The sequence below is a fragment of the Corvus kubaryi genome, unplaced genomic scaffold (genome assembly GCF_017639235.1).
Source record: "Corvus kubaryi isolate FWS band 111438036 unplaced genomic scaffold, C.kubaryi_AGA036_p1.0 37284, whole genome shotgun sequence".
In the NCBI taxonomy this organism is placed as follows: domain Eukaryota; kingdom Metazoa; phylum Chordata; class Aves; order Passeriformes; family Corvidae; genus Corvus; species Corvus kubaryi.
Genome location: NW_024581088.1, coordinates 2850392 through 2869696, shown reverse-complemented (window position 1 = coordinate 2869696; position 19305 = coordinate 2850392). Strand labels below are relative to the sequence as shown.

The following is a 19305-nucleotide window of genomic DNA, read 5'->3' as shown; positions in this document are numbered from 1 at the left end:
GCAATATAGGATTCCAGAATAACAGACCTGTGTAAAATGTAAGAATCTATAGATCTAAGGGAAAACACAGCCCTGTGAATTGAGGGATATGGCTGATGTTAACAATCTGCTTCCACTGAAATCAGGATTTGAAACACACTTTACAGCTACAGACCAGGGTTCTCATTCATTGCCTGCATGAGTCCTTTCTGTCATTGTTATTTCAAAACCCTTCAAAGCATGATCATAGGACAAAAGCTTATTTATTGATTCCTCTGAGTGAATACCCTAAAGTTTGTTTAATGCTTCATAAAGACTCCAGTGAAAAGTTTGTTTTACTGACAAACCACAATCAGAATAAATGACAAAACTTCAGGTGAGATGCAGTCCTGGACTTTGGGTAGCGTAAGGCACAATGCAAAGTGCAAGCTCATAGCCTGATTCACCTGGTACAATTTTCCCATCTCCAGAGCCAGCAAATATCAGTGATTAGCAGCACAGAACGACAGAATAGTTTGGTTTGCAAGAGACCTTCACATCTCTCCTCTTTTAGTTTAAAACCAGTCCCTCTCATCCTATCCATATCTGACCATATAAAAAAATCCCTTATTTATAAGCCCCTTTAGGCACTGGAAAGGTCTCTAAGGTCTCTAAGACTCTAAGGCCTTCTCTTCTCCAGGTGAACACCCCCAGCTCTCCCAGCCTGGCTCCAGAGCAGAGGGACTCCAACCCTTGGAGCATCTCCATGACCTCCTCTGGACTCACTCCAACAACTCCACATCCCTCTGATGTTGGAGGCCCCGGACTTGGACACAGTACTCCAGGTACTCACAAGGGAGGGGGAGAATCCCCTCCCTCGACCTGCTAGCTACTCCTTTCTGGATTCAGCCTAGGATAAGGCTGGCTTTCTGGGCTGCATCAGCACATTGTTGGCTCATGCTCAGCTTTTCATCCACCCCAAGCCCTTCTCCACAGGGCTGCTCTCAGTGAGTTCTCCCTGTCTCACCATCAGAAAGCTTTGTCTTAAAAATATATTTAGGTCACAGAAAACACTTGAATACCCTAGAAAAACATACAAAACTAAGTAAAATGTTGAACTGAAACAATAACAGATGGAATAAGAACTAAAGAATGCAAATTTTTTAGCTAGGCTGTGAGTGGACCTGACAGGGAGGTGAAAAGACTCTTAGAAAGGCACAATTCCACCTGGCTTCTGTTTGCTGCTTTTCATAAGGAGACCTCAAAGTACTTTCTAAAAAAAGTGAGTATCAAAATCAGGTTATTGCATCTCATCTTTACAGGACAGAGCACAAAAGTAGATATTCACTCTGGCCTCACACAGCCCAGACAGGTCTTAACATTTAGTGCTCTTCCAGTAAGTTCTCCACTAGAATAAACAGTTTGTAACAGTTAAAGAATATTTTTAAACTATGCTGAGGATAAAGGAAGCACAGCCTTCAGCAATATATGAACTTTGCTTTCAAACACACATTTGGCTTTTGTCACAGCACAAAACAACAGAAACAAAACCACCAGGTATTGCCTGCACACGCAACACAGTGAGAGAGCAGTGAGGAGAGAAAAGCACAGGCCCACAGGACAGCAGGATCACAGCACCTTGCCAGCTTCATCCACAGATCAATCCAAGCAGTAGCAGAAAAGCTGGCAAAGGAAATAATGACCTGAATAATAAGATTCAGTTCTGTACAGAGGAGAAATATGAGTAAGATTTTTCTAGCATAACTAGGGATCTGCACCTAATTTGGTCTGACATGGTGCACAGGTCTCCAGCAGGATCTCACTTTCAGTAACCAGAGCGTGCAGCAGCAGTTCCAGGAGGTTTCTGCAAACAACTGCTGCCTGTGCTTCTGTCCCAGATAGCACTTGGAGGATTTATAAGAAAACTGTCTGAAACCAGGGCTTGACTGTCAGGGGCAACAGACAGTGCAGGACAGCCTGGGAAAGATAGATCTCTTCTTTCAATATAGACAACTTCTGTTTTGCTGAGTCCAAGGCTTTACTGTCAAGCTTATGCTTGGAGACACAGTCTGCAGACTTTGTTGTGGCAGAAATTAATTGGCTAAGTCACCATTTTTTCCTACTGACATATATTAGTAAATAAACAACATGGGGCTTTTGAACAAGGAGTAAGGGGGTGAAAGCTGCTCAAAGAACAGAAAATTATCATAAATGACCCTCTGATCTTCAAAGCTCTTAGGAATCAAAAGGACGAGCAACAGGCAAGGTATTAAGAAATCCAGTGGTTATTGCACAAAGTTTCCTTCACTCAGTGCCAAGATTCAAATCTCACTGGAAGGTTAAAAGTTCAAAAAGCCTTCTCCACTGGGCTATGACAGTGTGCCCAGTTGCCAAGCTGAGAGTCTCCTTTGTTATTCCAGTGCATTATCATAGACAAGACCTCAGACTCCGGTATTGTCCATCTTAGTCCGAATCTCAAGTGTTTGCTATTATTCTTGATGCAGAATATCTCAATACACAATCCTGGTCTGTTTGGCCCCATCTTGATGCATCTTCTCCCACTGCTTAAGCTCTGCTGAGCAGCCCTTCTTTCCTCACCACCTTCCTGGTGGGGATGGGAAATTGCACAGATGATGGAGGCTGCTAAGGAGGTGAGCCGACACAAAGCTCAGATGCAACATCCTTGGGGCACGCACTATCTGTAAATCTCAGCAGGATCCTGTTCCATAATTAAACACATTTGATCTTGTGACAGTAAGAGAGATATCAAGTTGGAACATAACAATACAATGATTAAAATTCAGGTGTGGTACAAGTCACAGCAGTATGGCAGTGATGAATGTCACACCAGGGGTGTTCTGGAGGGATGAAGTAACTTATTTTCACATATCTGTACAATTAAAATTTCCTTAAGTAGTAACACAAAAACATAATTAAGTGCTTCTGTGTTAAACCACATCCTATTTTTCCCTCTAAGTTTTTTCTAAAACCACTTACACAGAACTACATAAAGGTGTGCTGAAGACATCAACCAAGCTTCCTAATGCGGAATGACTGATTTCTCTGGTCATCAAGAATACATTTATACCTCAAAGAACTGAATAAATTCAAGAGAGGGACCTTACCATTCATTTGTTTGCCAGCAAGTTCTTTGCCTTTTTTCTCCACTGGTAGAAGAAGCAGTTCCATTAATTGCAGAATGACCCTCTGACGTACAAAGCAGTCAAATTCTATCACGTCAAATTGCCCAAAGAGCATTTTGCACCATAAACTACAATTTCACCCATGGATTCAGGTGCTGTTCCCTATGAATGTGGGGTCAAGAGTCTGGTCCATGATGGAGCAGTGACAAGAGTGATAGGAATGTCTATGCACTGCTGTCTCCTGCTGATCTGGCAAAATGACGTGAATGTTTTGGGAATGTGAATTTTTAATTTCTGTCTTCCCTATAACTATACTCCCCTATTTAACCTCAATAGGGGGTTTGGATGCCCAGGAGGCATTTGGAGAAATTTTCAGTGTATTCCTAGCAGCTGAAGCATGATCCAGGATCACACACCAAGGTGTTCCTCCAGTGATGTCACAGCTGCTGAGAGTGGCGAAGTGGCTCTAAGCCAGGGAGCTGCTTGCAGGCAGGTGGGCCAAGCCATGAGTCACTGAAGCTGCCTGGAATGGAAGAGGAGCAGTGACCTACTGAAGAAACTAAAGGTATTATTAAGATGAGAAGACTACTTGTTTTTTTTTGCTGTTCAATTGCTCAGCAACAAGTGAAGCAGGGAAGAGATGAACACTCTCTTGAAAAGACAGGACAAGGAAAATTTGAGAAAGAAGTGCTGACAGATCCCCTATTTTGGGCCTAGTTTTAAAGTGAAAGGCAGTTTTAATGGAAACACACTATGCTACTTGTTCCTTCCATATAAGTTTTTGACCTGTTGCTTAATTTCTGTTAAATGTCAGAGTTGCAGATTTCAAAGGTACTAAATTCAAACAAGGTTCACTAAAATGGGTGCTAGATAAAGAGGAAAGCCTGTTTGCTATAGCTATGGGGAAAAGGCCATAATGCGAGCACAAACCTTATTAGATAGCAAAGAATCACAGAATCACAGAATGAACTAGGTTGGAAAAGACCTTTGAGATCATGAAGTCCAACCTATGACCTAACACCTCCTCATCAACTAAACCATAGCACTGAGTGTCAGGTCCAGGCTTTTTTTAAACATGTCCAGAGATGGTGACTCCACCACCTCCCTGGGCAGACAATTCCAGTGCCCAATCACTCTTTCAGTGAAGAATTTTTTCCTGATGTCTAACCTAAACTTCCCCTGGTGCAGCTTAAGACTGTGTCCTCTCGTTCTGTCAGTGGTCGCCTGGGAGAAGAGACCAAGCCCCACCTGGCTGTGACCACCTTTCAGACAGAGTGATAAGGTCTCCCCTGAGCCTCCTTTTTTCCAGGCTAAACAACCCCAGCTCTCTCAGCTGTTCTTCACAGGGCTTGTGTTCCAGGCCCTTCACCAGCCTTGCTGCCCTCCTCTGGATGCATTTGAGCATCTCAGCGTCCTTCCTGAACTGAGGGGCCCAGAACTGGACACAGCACTCAAGGTGCAGCCTCACCAGTGCCAAGTACAGAGGAAGAATGACTTCCCTGGTCCTCCTGGCCACGCTATTCCTGATACAGGCCAGGATGCCGTTGGCCTTCTTGGCCACCTGGGCTCACTGCTGGCTCATGTTCAGTCGGCTGTCAATCAGTACCCCATGGTCCCTTTCTGCCTGGCACTCTGTTCCCAGCCTGTAGTGCTGCAGGGGGGTGTTGTGGCCAAAGTGCAGCACTAGGCACTTGGACTTGTTAAACTTCATGTTGTTGGACTCGGCCCACCTATCCAGCCTGTCTAGAATCCACAAGAGGCATGTCTCAACTACAGGAAACCTCAGAGCTCACACCATGCTAGACTCCAGAGAGTCTCACTGCAAGAGAAAGCAAAAGGAAACCAGCTTTACTAGTTTGGCTGCTCATTTTCAACAGAGAAATATAGCCTGGGCAGGCTTTGCAAGCCAGAATCCTGCCTGGTTTAGAAATCCCCATAAATCTGTGGTGTTTCTTTATATTAATTGCTTGAAGTGGCTCGAAAACCCAATAGTGAGTGTCACCAGCCAAGGGAAGAGCACATGGATGGCCATACTTGTGGGAGAGAGCTGTTCCAGAGCATGAGTTGGGGACCACCCTAGAAGGGAATCAGACCTGACCCAAACACAGCAGCCTACGTATCAGGAGCCCAAATGTCCATGTGAGAAAGAGATTGGCATGACTGAGGGGTGTCTCTTGCAAAGGTCATGGCTCGGCCAACCCTCCTGCCCTCCCAGGTTACAGCAGACCTTGCTTTGCTCCCAGAGCTCTTCATTCACTCTGGAAAAAGCTTTCCTCTGCTAAGAAGCAAGGGCACTCAAAGCCAGCTCTGTGATTTTGGAGGAAAGAAAGCAAGCCTGGGTATGAGTTTTTGAAAGTTGAGGACTGCCAAACTTTCATTAAAGCAGTCCTAAAGTTTTCAGTTACTTCAACATCTGCCTGTATAAATAGAACATTTTTCTCAAAGTCAACAGTGGTCTGTTTTTATCTTCACTATCCTTTGATGTCTTTGCCCAGAGGGCTGGAAATGCTGCTTAGCAGCATCACCACAAAAGTGTAGCAGGACCTTCTGCATCAATAGCTGATGACTCAGGAATATGATATAATTCAGCCTTCACTTTCGGCTGTTTCTGTTAACCTGGATTTTCATCACACTACAAAATCTGTACAGAATGCTCAGTATCTTCTCCTTGGAAATGGCCATCTGTTAGCCCTGACACAGCTGAACTAATTTCAGGTTTCAGCATTGTGTATTAGCTGTAAGGCACCAAGCAAACAAGACTTGAGGAGAACCTCCCAGAAATCAGACTGGGGGATGGTACTTCTTAGTCATTGATGTACGGGGAAAATCAGGTTAGAGCTGCTGCTTCTGCCTCACTGATGGCAGGGCTTTTCCACAATTACTTGCCAGCCAGACAACTTCCACATTAAAATTCAGCAGCCAGACTTTCAAAGGTAGGCAGGGTTGATTACTGTGAGGTTTCCAAAGCACCCCCTGCTTCAAGAGAAGTGGAAAAGGAGTCAGGCACTTCAGTACCTCTGAAAACTCATATGAGTAACCAAAATGAACCGAGCTCCTTCGCACCTGGGTCAAAGTCTCACCCTGTAAGCATGGAGAACTTCTGTTTTCCATCCAAGGTGCTACCGTACCACGGGATCTCTTCCCCAGTAAGATGAGAAGGGACTTCACTGGAGCTGTTATAATTTCTAGACCCAGTGAATCACTGAGCAGAGACAGTAGGAGAGGGAAACTTCTAAGCAATCCTTGCTTTCTTGAAAGTTAAATACATTTGATAAACTTTGAGTAAACCACGGATCATACATATTGAGTTAATTGCATTCAGGCACAGCTCCACCTCTTTTCCAAACTGGTAGGAGGCAGAAGACACAACAAGTGAGATCAAAATGAGCTCATGGTGCCAAACGCTCTCCTGTTACACATGGAACAATGTCATCCTGCACTAATTTGTGCTATGCTTTCTTATTCATTCCTCTGCATCAGTTTCTGATATATTCAAGATGGACTAAATGGACATGCTAAATATAAGTATGAAGCTAACAGTTTTATTTTTAAATTTATTTCAAGACATGATTGAATCTAGTATTGTTACTTTTCCCTCAGCTCATGTTTGTGTTCATGCTCGTGCTCATGAGCAATTCCATTCCATAGCAGGCAAGACAGGTAAGGAAAATTTCACTCATCTTCCTAAGAAAATAATTTACTTCTGTCTTAGATAAACACCATTTACAACCTTCTATGTCAATTCACATCTGCACCACTAGACAGATCAGTAAAACTAATGCAAGATTCAGAATTTTCCTGCTTTTACTAGTCTTGCAACCTTTGTATCCAATGAGCCATTTAGTAAAAGCTGGATTCCCAAGAAAGGGCACTCTCTCTGCACCACTTATGGGTAGTATTGCAAAGTCAAGCCTTTAGGAACTACGTGTACAATTGACCATGAGGAATCAGCCAAATCAGTCTCACTGGTTTATCCTGTTACTCTGCTGGCTTTGGAGAGGACAGAACTTATACAGCTTACAGCATACAAGGACTCTTTTCTAAGGTATTTGTTTAGAAAAATCCCACAATAAAAGGAGACATCAGAGACAAGGAACCTCAAAGGAAGAAGAGAAAACATTTTTGCTTTGCAAGGGACATGCTTCACCCTTTGGATCACACAGGTGCTACAAGACCAATCTGCTTTGTCAACAGAGGCCAGCATTCTCTTTTACTACCTGACACAACAATGCAGATTTATTTCAGGCTTCATTTAGAGTGGCTTTATCTTTTCAGCTGTGTACCTCAGAGACAAATACAGCCTCACAGCAGTTTCACCAATGCTAGTCCTCCAAAGATGGGTTTTGAGGGCCAAAAGGAGACATTGTCCTGACTGATCTTTGTCCTACACACCCACAGATTTTGACATCAATTCCAAATAGACCAGAACCTCAAGTGTGGGAAAGCAACTGCACATACAGGTGCTGAGCTCTCTGGAACAAAGTCCTGTGGCTTTAGTGAGGAAAAAAAAAAGTCAAAAAAGGTATTATTCCATTTTAGATGCTTTAGTGTGTGAGAGAGCTCTTGTTCCCAAGAGGTAAATGTGAAGGGAAGCCTTGTTCCCTTGGGAAAAGGCCAGCTCCTCTACTCTAAGAAAACAGCCCCACAAAATAAGAATGCAGTGCTCGCTCCTGCATTCCTCCCTGACTTTATGTCTATGACTGGAAGGGTTTTTTTCTTTCAAGCACGGGGACAGGCAAATACTACATTCAATTTCTGCCTAGATAAAAACATGTCCAAGAAAGCTGGAGTGAAAACTGAAACAGCCACAGGAGTAGAAGTGTGTACGTAGGTGCTCATGGTTGTTCAAACTGCCAGGACAAGCCTGGATCTTTACCTGCAAGTAACAGCAGAAATCTAATGGAAATGGCAGCACTGGGACTTGGGACTCCTCGATGCAGCTTATGGCTTCAACATGCATTCAATGCAGTATTTTGGGCTGTCTGCTGTTTTCCATCCATTTTTTCCAGTGAAAAATCCAAGTACAAAAAAACCACATCAACATCTCAGGTACCTCTGAACTTACCAGCTGTGGGGAAGCACTGTAAATTCACAGGCAAGTCTTTCACCCAGCAGCAGTAAATGAGCCAATTTATTTTATTTTTCAGATGATAATTGATGATATCACCAATAGAAATGGCAAAGCACTAAAATCATGGAGAAAAGCCAGAAAATATAAAATATATGTAATTTGAGTAACACATTATTGGTTCTGCTGCTACAACTCAGGTAGTAGTTTATGACAACCTAGCTAATCAAGACTTCAATTTAGCTCTCATGAAGTTTGCAATCATCCTTAAAGTTCAATAAAATGAAGTGCACTGAAGGCAAGGCATGGGGAAAGTGATAAGGAGAGAAGTGTTCAACAGTGGGCATATGAAAGCTCATGTACATGCTCTAAGTGTTCACATACCTGTCCCTCAAGATGCAACTTCTTTATGTTCATCTGTCATTTAACTGGAAGCTGTAGAATACCTCATTTCAAACACAAGCAGTTGTCAATGCATATTAATGAATATTAGCACTTACAGCATGCTACCATACTGTCAAAAAGGGTAGCTGTGCAACTTGCTGATTTCCATGATTTTGAAGCACAGAGGTAGGTGGGTTTATGCACATATTACTCAGATGTCCAAAGAGAAAGAACAAACAACCCATTATGTCCATCTGAGAAAGAAAAAACCAATCTGCTGTGGCAAAGACAAATCAGTTTTTAGGGATGCTGTGGAGACACTGTTGATTACAAATGCTGGATTCTGGCTTCAATTTGTGGGGTGGGAAGATTAAACGTGCTCTGCCATTTAATAAACTTTACACTGTGCTCTACTTTTCTCTGCCTCACTCTTTTATCAAAAGAATTAAGCCATTTATCAGATATTTCCAGGCATGCTTCAGATATTATTACCAACTTAAATAATATCAGTTGCCTCAGCTGCTAGAAAAAGAAATAAAAGGTGAGACATAGGTCAGAAGCCCACAGTTTGGACCAAATACTGTCACCAACTTAACTCCTGTTACAAACACAAAGGCAAGATTACACATAAGGGGTCATATTTTAAGCATCAGACAATTTCAACACGCAGAGAAGAAGCAAGAGAAGCATAGCCTTGGTGTATTATTAAACAAGAACCAAGTACAAAGATATCCAATTAATCACAGGGACTGTTGTCATTTTATTGTCCCTCATGTGTTCAGACCGCTTCCATCCCATCCCATCCCATCCCATCCCATCCCATCCCATCCCATCCCATCCCATCCCAACAACTTAAAAATTGCTGGCACAGAAGCGAGGTAGCAGCAGTGAAAGCAACGCTCCCCACTATGCTTCCACCAAATGGCAGCAATTTGCTGTTGTGCCACGCTATCAAATTTGTACAGTTTTCTGATTATCAAATGACTGCCTTGATGCTGATGTAGCTAAAAACAGATGAAGTTTTAATGTAATCACATGCCATTTAAAAAAAGGAAAAAAGCCCCTTTTAAATGAAGCAGCTCAGCTAGACTTCACAGGTGTGGCGAAGGGTCCTGAAGCATTACCCCACAACTCAAAACCAGGATGCCAGTTTCTGTGTGTATGTGGAGAAAACTGCTTCTTGTTTATATTCAACCAGAACCAAGTCTGGTTCAACAGCCCTAGTTCTTATCTCACACCAGAAAGGAAGAATTTACTGAAAGAGCAAGGAGGGGAGAGAGCAAACACTAATATGTCCCCACAGAACAACTAACCCATTCCTGTGCTTGACCACCCATGAGCATTTCCATGTCCTCAGCACTGTTTTTATCATTTACCAAATAATTCCTTGAGGGAGTATTCAATTAGCAGTGAAGATTCTGGAAAAGTACTTGAAGATATTTCTTTCTTTTAAATGACCTGAAGGTCTCTGAAGAGGATGACTCTCTTGATGGAAGGAACAGATCTACATGAGCTGAAGTATTTCCCTAGGTAAGAGAAGACTGATGTGCAGGCCAACTCACAGCTGTATGTGCTGAAAAAAAAGCCTGCAGAGAGAATTATGCACTTGTGTGCAAAAAGCAGAGCAATGGGCAAAAAAAACAAACAAGAAGGAGAGAAGAGAAAATGGCAGTAGATGCAATAAGCGCTTACAAGTATATTCAATTATGGCTTTAAAATTTAACTATTGCATTTTTTAGTAGAAATTATAATGCTCTATTGTACCTCATTGTAGTGCCAGACTTAGCCTTCACACTGAGAATCACTGTCTTGTGCTCCCAATACATCCAACTGTCCACCTCTCAGCTTTCAAAAAAAGAGGAAAATAAGGCATATATTGTGGCATTTCTGAGGATACTGCTGCTTTGGAACAAAGACTATTCTATCACCAAGTGCTCACCTATACACTTTCTCCCTCAGGTATGCCAGGAGCAGGCAGTGCTCTCGAAAACTCCAGGTTTCCTGCTAGCCCCATCTTGCTCATATTTGACACGGTGCTGGCACACATGACAGTCCGAGCAGGGCAGTATCAAGGCAGTCTCCAAGTAAAAAGCCCTCTTACTTTTTACAGTGACAAAGGTTCACTGCCCTGCAAGATCAGAACTGCCCCACTCCTGGTTAACAACATGTTTTCTGCACATCTGTGCTCTGGGTGAATTCAACAGGGAAAGTCCTGTCTGACACAAGAGACCGAAAGTTGGGAGTCTCTCCCTGTTCCCTACTGCAAACTCAATCAGAACAGTTCTTGCAGGTAACACAAAGGTAAGAAAGGATACTTTCTTAGTAACTTAATTGTGTACATGAAGAACAAGAATTTTGTCACCAACTTAAATGAGAAGAGGATTAGGCCATTGTGGAGGTGGGGTGTTGTATTTTAGGAATGGTATTCCCCAATTTAGTATTCCCACTGGAACACTTCAAACCATGCACTGCTTGCTCACACCTCCCCCCCAACCCTGCAGGGGGCTGGAGAGGAGAAATGGAGGCACAAAAGGTAAAGATCAGGGGCTAAGATAAGAAAAAATTCCTGAAAACAGTAGTGAAGTAAGGAAATGAACAGTAACAGCAGCAATATTAATAACAGGGTACCAGGGAGGCAAACGCTTCCCCCTGTGATTTGGTCACCACACAGAGCCCAGCAATACCTGACTTCTGCCAGACCCCCAGGGGACCCCTCCCGCCTCCCCTGCAATGGTGAGGTGGTGTTAGAATAATCTCCATGTGCTGACCATGCCCCCACCTGGCTACTGCAAAAATTAACCCTGTCCTGGCCAGACCTGGGACGTGGGGGTAAATCAGAAGCAAAAGCTTGTGATTCAGTGGGCTGGAACAATCCCATCAAATAAGATCAATACAATACCAAGCTACCAGCCAGCCACACTCAACTCCCAAGCATCAAATCACCATGCATGATTTAACACTACTGCAAGTTTACACTGGCTGATTTGCTACTCTAAGAATAGCCATGAAGAAACAGTTAATTTCCCATAACATTTATGGCTATAATGAACTTCTCCCTCTCTCCATCCTGCCTAATTTCTTGCTATTAATTTATATTCCTTTGCCATGGAAATTCAGGCCAGTGTTTTCAACTTCACTGCTAGCAGCAGTCATCTACATCTGCTTGCAAGTCCTTCAGCAGCTTCCAAAGTGCTGAGCTACTGGTAATTCCTGTTGCAAGCAGCTGGAGCTGCAATGGCTCAGCACCTCTGTAGAAACAACCTGCTCAGTGTTGCAGTGCTAACATAGCAGTAATTTGAACATTCACATGTTAGAATTTTATTCCTGATTTCAAACAGTCCAGTAGATAAAGCCACACAGCACAAAGCCACTGCAACCCAGCCATGGGTGGCCAGGGATCCCCGTGGTTATCAACATTCCCAAATAACCTCCTGCATAGAATGGAATAGAGGAACAGCTTCACTGTGTTCATGTCCCTGACATCCCAGGGCTCATCATAAGCATGATTTAACTGTAGCATTATTCTAAATGGTGCAACAAATCTCCCTGTAACTGACACGGAGATCTTACTTTACAGAGAAAAAGGTTGCTTAACAAGCCCTTCCCTCCACCCCCAACCATCGCCGAGTATTGAATTCAGTTTTTTCCTACATCTCAAATGTGGAAATCAAGCCTAAGTTACTAAGTAAGCAGAAAACTTCAAGGTATTGCATATCCCCCTCCAAATTTCCTCTCTGCTCTGCACAGACCCAGAAGACAGTTTTGCTTAAAGCAGTAGCCTCAAACAAAACATATTCCTAAAATCCACCTTACTCTAATTACAGCTACAGCAGACACACAGCAGTTGGGTCTTTTGAGGTGACAAGGATCTGGGGATTGTGTAGCATCCCCAAGCCTGAAATACAGTGTGTTTATATGGTCAACAGAACTGAAATACCTTAATTCTCTGAACTGCCCCTGATGCACTTACCTTTACAAGACTCAAGGAAGATACTTCCCCTGCCATGTTTTACAGATCAAAATTGAGAATTCAAAGCTGCCTGCAGTATTATTCTAGGTTTTCTTGTGTGATCTTAGGCCAGTCTCTGCTCTGTGAGCTCCCTTTCACATCTGCTTCAGAAAAAAGTTTGAGAAGGACTGGCATTATGACACTGCCAAAAAGTACAGAAGCTCTGGTGCAAACTGCAGGCTGAGCCTTGTCAAGGATGGGTTCACCAAAGTGGAGTACAATCACTAGAAAACAATCAGAAGATGCTGAAGTTTAATTAAAAGAAAAGGCAGAGAGATCACACTGCAGAGAAGCATGTATGTCCTGCTGGGCTCAGCCCATGCTAACAGCCCGTCAGCCTGTTCTTTTCAAGTGAGGAATTGCAGAGGAAATGAGGAAAGCAGCGAGGACCAATTCAGTCAAACCAGAGAATAATTCTTATCATCACTCAAAAGTCCAACTTATGCAAAAAAACCCACATGGTAACACAGTAACCCTTCCCCCAAGCCTGCAACTCAGACTGTGGAGCAGAACTGAACCCGTTGACAGTGTTCACCCTTCTGCCCTCCCCGCTTGCAAGGAGTCAGAGTGAAAACTGAGTACCTGAAGCCCATTAGTGAAAGAATTAAAGCAAGAGCCCAGATCTTGATAACCAAGTCCTTCCCCACATGCTCACCTTTCACAGCTAAAGTCACTGGTTTAAGGAACAAGACTGCCAAAAGCATGAAAATCCAGGTTAGGCACTATCATGCATAGAAAAGAGAGTGGCTGCGTTTCCATGGGGATAGCGGTGAGCGCATACTGAGCTGCTGTAGATAAGGTAGCACGCACAAGGAGCACACTAACGTCCTGGACAGCACCAGAGCCACCACACCTAAAATCCTGGACAGCCACACAGTGACAGACGGCAGATCTCCATTCAGGCTGTAATGTCGAGACAGGATTTTCCGCAGAGCAGGAGCTGGTGGAGAAGGTTCTTGCTAGTTCATGTCTTCAGATCAGACAAGCAGTGCTTTAACTCCTCCCCGGATTTACTGGTTATAGAAATCCCGGTGGAGGACGCCTGCCACATCTAAGAAGCACAAGTCCCCTGACTCCTCCCTCTCAGTTTCAGAGTGCCAGAAAGAATCATTTGGGCTCACAACTTGCATGTTGGGAAGAAAGGTAAATCACAGGGGCTGACAGGGGGACCTAGTGCAGGGTCTTGTGGGACACACAGAGAAGAACCCAGGGCTGTGCAGGAAAGGGAGATGTAGCAGGGGACCAAGCACTCCTCGTAGAGGACTCTGCAGTGCAAAGCACTGTTTTTTGGCTAAGCCCTCCACACTAAGCTGGGGGCAGACCCCAGAACAACCTGACACCTACAGAACCAGCAGGCAAGCCTCCCATTTGGGAACTGTGCACTACAGAGCTGAAAAGTCCTAAAGCAATAAAAACCAAGTTTCTTGCTGACCATAAAGCCTGACAGGGCTGCAGGGCAGCAGCCATCTCCCAGCAACAGTCAGCATGACAGGAGCATCCCCAGAGCAGTCATTAAAATCTTCTGGACTATATTAGACCTCAGGTGTCTGTTTATGCTCAAAGTAGAATAAAGGACTGCAGTAAAATTAATAAAAATATAAAACTTCTCTACTAACTGAAATACTTAAAGGCCACTTCTGCACATGTTTATGTCAATACTTGGGCATGCTGAGAAGCATGGGGCGGGGACCAGGGGCTGGCTCCTTACACAGCTGCACAGTTGTGCTAACTCCTTTATGAAAGTGAATGAGCCATTTGCAGGCAACCCAAATGCACAGAGACAAAGAAAAAGCAGGAAACTATAGAGGGTTTGATAAAATTAAACTCCCCAATGAATTTCAATTATATTCCTTCAGCAACTTAATAAATGGCAAGCTTAAACTACTGGGAAAAACAAAGTCATTTTACTGGCCATTGAAGTACATTTCTATGGCTTATGTAATTATAACCCCATGGCAAAGCTGCACCATTTGAAGTACTGTTTAAAAAAAGGAAACAAATTAAAACCCGACCAATTACTGCATGCCAGCCCAAAGATTTCAGTACAAAGCTCTATGCTGGCAAATAGCCTGCAATCACCAGAGCAGGGAATAATTTGTGTCTGTTGCTGCCAGGGAAAAATGGGGCTCCAAATGCCGACACCTCGCCCTCCCCCCCTTCCCCCCCCCCTTCCCCAACAACAATGCAGCATCATGCACCAGGCCTTTCACCAGCCTGTTTCCCATCACTTCCTGACACTCAGCAATTCAGGACATGCACTGTACGTGAAAGGATTTTACAAATAGATCTTCACATCTCCCTGAAGCAAACAGGTGTAAATTGTCCTTAACTTCATCACTTTCATCTTCACACATGAAAACAGGCATAAAACCTACTTCCAGAGACCAGATCAGAGTCAGGTTTAACATTATTCTAGATGCCACATCTGAGCTCAACTCAGACATCCCACCCCTTCACTCTCATATCTGCTCCACAGAGTACAATGCTCTTACCATGATGCTGCACTCCGACCACTGGAAATGGAAATGGCAAGCGGCTATCAAGTAAATTCAAGAGCTCCTGAATTGGGACAGTGACCCATGGAAACAGAGTCATGAGACATTATTTTTTTGTTTATTTAAAAAACAAAGCAGGCTTTACTGCAGAATCAGAAGAGTGATAAATTGTTAAATGAATTCTGAAATTTATACCCTAAGGTCCAAAAGACTATTTCATCACTCAGTCCAGGTCTCTTTTAGTGCCAATATCACACTGGAGCTGGGTCTCAGGAGATGAAGGATGAAGGACTCTCAACAAGAAAAGTTCCCAAGACCATCTTCTGATGCTCCCCCAGACTGGACACCTAGCAGGTTCCTGTGAAACCAGCACATCCAGAATTTCTTGGAAACAGATGTGGGAAAACTACAGAACACATACAGGCACACAACAGGCAATTTAGGACCAGGAGTCAGGACAGTATCACCTACCCAGAACTGCCCAAGCATTCATCTGGGGGGAGGCTTTTCACTACGGCAGATCCCAATCCTCAGGGAAGCCCTCCTCACAAATTCTTGGTCATTTGCCAGGTAGTTCCTGCCACAGAAACCAGGTAAATACTTTTCTTCTTCTTCTTTTTTTTGTTTTTGTTTTGTTTTGTTTGTTTGTTTGTTTTGTTTCCATTTTTGGTGCACTTTCAGGGTGTTATCTAGTGGGTAACTCCAAACAACCTTTTGGTCAACTGAAGGCAAGCTCTACCCCAGCTAGCACCAGGCCTTTGCTGACACACAGCCAAGGCACCAGGCGGGTGTCAGCTGCAGAGCCAGCACTTACCCCTCTCCTCAGACTACAGCTGCTGAGCAGTATCGGCATAATTAGAAAGAAGGGGAAAACACACAAATAAATCTAAACGACCAGGGACAGCAGCAGCACTGCAAGAACCCTGTGCTGAAGGCAGCTGCCTTCTTGGCTTGGCTTACTGTTGATGCTCTAAGGCTGGAGGATCACAGCCTGGAAAAGTGTCCCACATGCATACAAAGCCATGACTTTACTGCTAGCAACCTTCTTATCTAGCCAGACTCAGCAGGAAAGGGTAAAGATAAAAGCACATTTTTCTGCTTTGCAGATAGGAAAAGGAGTCAGAGAAATTAAGGCCAAAAATACCACTACTTGGCTTCAAGAAGGTTTTCACTGCCTAAAGAAGGGCTGTTGCTCTTGAAACCTGTGAAGCAGCTGTGGCAGCACTGAAACTAAACTGCAGAAACCAAGCCTCAGCTCAAAGACTAACCCAAGCTCTCCCCTTTACAACGTACTTGCGAGTCCTTGTTTATAGCCTAAAGACAAAGCCCAGCTTGTTGCCACCACCATTTCTCCATTCAGTCCAGACAACTTCCTTGTGCCAAGGCGGCTGCTCCCTCCAAGAGGGCTGCACAGACACCTCCAATCTCTCACAGGTTTGTTTCCACTAAGTACATCTACTCCTGAGGAAGTAAAAATTGAAAAAAAAAAAAGAGAAAAAGCAGGAGTCCAAGTTCCCATCCCAGGGAATGCTAGAAGTGTCTCACTTTTTGCTGGTGGACACATCTTAGAGAGCAGCAGCAGAGGCTGGCACCACCCCCCAGGCTGCTGCTGGGAGCAGAGGGGATGTTACACTCCAGACTATGCCAGGGACTCTCCCTCCTGTGCTGGGAGAAATCATGGGCACGACAGAGCCACAGGCATCTCAGTGCTGCCCTTCCACCTCCAAATCAGTATTTAAAGTTACAATAGGGGAAAATGGCTCCTTTTTGGTAGAAAATTATTTAGTTATGACAATAACCCAGCTGAGCCACAGAGGAAACACATAAGGAGAGCAATTTTTCCTACCTGTGTAGTGAATGAGCCATGTAATTCTTACGCCCCCCCCCCTCCAGATATGTTGTTACACATTTAAGCAATGTTGCTACAGTCAGTGATTATGTCTCAAAAACAGTATTTGTTTTTATTGGGGCACTTCTAAAAGCTGTACTCTAATACACTCTGATAGGAACACCATAAACTACTCTGTGTTTCGATGCACACAGCCTGTTTTCCCCTTGCACAGTCTGCAGGCTCTGTGGTGCAGCAGATCAAAAGGCTCCACACTGCTTTGAAGGATTGTGCATTACGCATAACTGCTATAGACTGCTTGGTCTGGGAGACAGAGAACATAATACCCTAGCAAAGGGAAGGGATCATTTCTTAAAATTATCTAGATGGCACTCAGTCAGTTAGTCTGTATACCAAAAGAGACTTCCAGCCATCATTTGCGATGCATCTGTCTGCTTACACTTCACACCACCCCACTGTCACTGGTAATAAATACAACAGCACAGTAACTCAAGTTTTCTTGCAATTTGATCTATAAAAAAGCAGCTGGCTTCCTTTCCCTCTTCCAGCATTACTCTGGGTTTCCTGATGCTCTTGGAAATCTTACACAGTTTTCATCAAGCAAGTTGGCACTAGGTAGCTATAAACACCAATTCCAACCCTACCCCTCAAAATATTAATGTCAACATCTCTCACCTATCCTTCACTCTGCGCTGCAAAACAAATGATGAACATAAGCTTTCTTTACCTTCTTTGCAGTTTTTGGGAGCTACTAACCATAAAGTTAAGACACCACCTAGTTGTATACTCTGCTTAAATGTCTGGCTCTCATGGAGGGAGAGGATCATATTCAGTAGACCCTGAACATAGATTCGTCAGCTGAGGGTAGACTTCCCACTTGCAAGCAAAATAGGAGCAGGCCAACATGGAAAACTCTTGATCACAAACAGATCCTTATCTCCTTCTTCTCCTTCCCTGAAATGGTGCTTGTTAACCAGACAATTGAAGGCATCCCTTTTGGAAACCTCATCCTATATTTCAGCAGTTCTCTCTCAGTCTGTTGAGATGCATGGGATGCAAAAAACAGTGGTCGCATCTCAGCCCTACACCTTACTGCCAATCAGACTGGGAGACAGATTAAAAGCCAATGGGAAGCAGGATAGAAGAAAAGGAAAACCCTGCAGCAAGCAAGAGATGAGGGGTAGGATAACCTAAAGCCAACTCTAATTTTTGGAAGTAATGAAGAAAGCGTAGATTTCAGTACCCAAGTGCCTGGCTATGGCTCAGCTCTGACCCAGACCTTCATGCTCTCTGCAAATCTTAATGCTTACTTTGAAGGGGAAGAAAATCCCATCACAACTGCTAGAGCAAATGAACATGTCTCATTTTCCCGGATTTTGTCACACTTTTGTCTATTGCTGTGTAGTCTCCTTTTTCCAGCACCTTCAAATCTCCTTGGATTAAGCCCTTCCTCAGGAAGTTTGTCCTTGTTCTGGCCAGGATAGGGTCCATTTTTGCAGTAGCCAGGAGGGGGCATGGCCAGGACTCAAAGTTATTCTATACCATCCCATATCATTGCTGGGGTGTGTGGGGGGGAAAAAGAGTCTTGTGGCAGAGGAATCAGTTGTTTATTGTCTGGTTTTGGGGGTTTTCCACATGAATAATTTGCCTCTGTTGTACTCTGTGTATTGGTTTGGCACAGCCTGGTTTTGGGTAGCAGGGGGGCCACAAAGCTGTGAGGAAGCTGCTGGAAGCAGGTGCATGTCCAGCAGAGCTGATGGCTCTGAAGATGGACATGCTGCTGGCCAGAACTGGGCCAATGAGAGAGGTTGGTAACATCTCTGTGATGACATATTTAAGAAGAATATCAAAACAAAGTCACAAGATCTTGGATTCTAGGCAGAGGAGGTGAGAACATGTGAGGAACAACAACATGGAGACACCAAGGTCAGTGCAGAAGGAGGGGGAGGAGGTGCTCCAGGCGCTGGAGCCGATTCCTCTGCAGGCCGTGGTGCAGCCCATGGTGGAGCAGCTGTGCCCTGCAGCCCCTGGGTCTACATGGGATGCAGAGATCCACCCGCAGTCCCTGGGGGAGGTGCTTGTGCCAGAGCGGGGGGATGCCTGGAGGAGGCTGGGATCCAGTGGGAGACCTGGTGGAGAGAGAGGGCCCCGCTCCCAGGCTGGAGCAGCCTGGCCTTGGAGGGCTGCACCCCGTGGAAGAGAGACCCACGGCGCAGCAGTTTTGGGGGGCTGTGTGCCCGTGGGAGGGACTCACGCTGCAGCAGTTTTGGGGGGCTGTGTGCCCGTGGGAGGGGCTCACGTTGCAGCAGTTTTGGGGGGCTGTGTGCCCGTGGGGGGGACTCAAGTTGCAGCAGTTTTGGGGGGCTGTGTGCCCGTGGGAGGGGCTCACGCTGCAGCAG

The 19305-nt window shown here is 44.4% G+C and overlaps 1 protein-coding gene across 2 annotated transcripts in view; it reads right to left on the bottom strand.

Annotated features, from left to right (window-relative positions):
* CASTOR2 (cytosolic arginine sensor for mTORC1 subunit 2) overlaps positions 1–19305 on the bottom strand; it is a 144824-nt gene that overhangs the window by 90244 nt on the left and 35275 nt on the right. Inside the window, exon 1 of one of the 2 annotated variants that reach the window (XM_042025881.1) lies at positions 13218–13399. The exons of the other annotated variant lie outside the window; for it this stretch is intronic. The gene's annotated coding sequence lies outside the window, so the exon portion shown is untranslated. Of the gene's footprint in view, positions 1–13217; positions 13400–19305 lie in introns of those variants that run through there. 2 annotated transcript variants of the gene reach the window in all.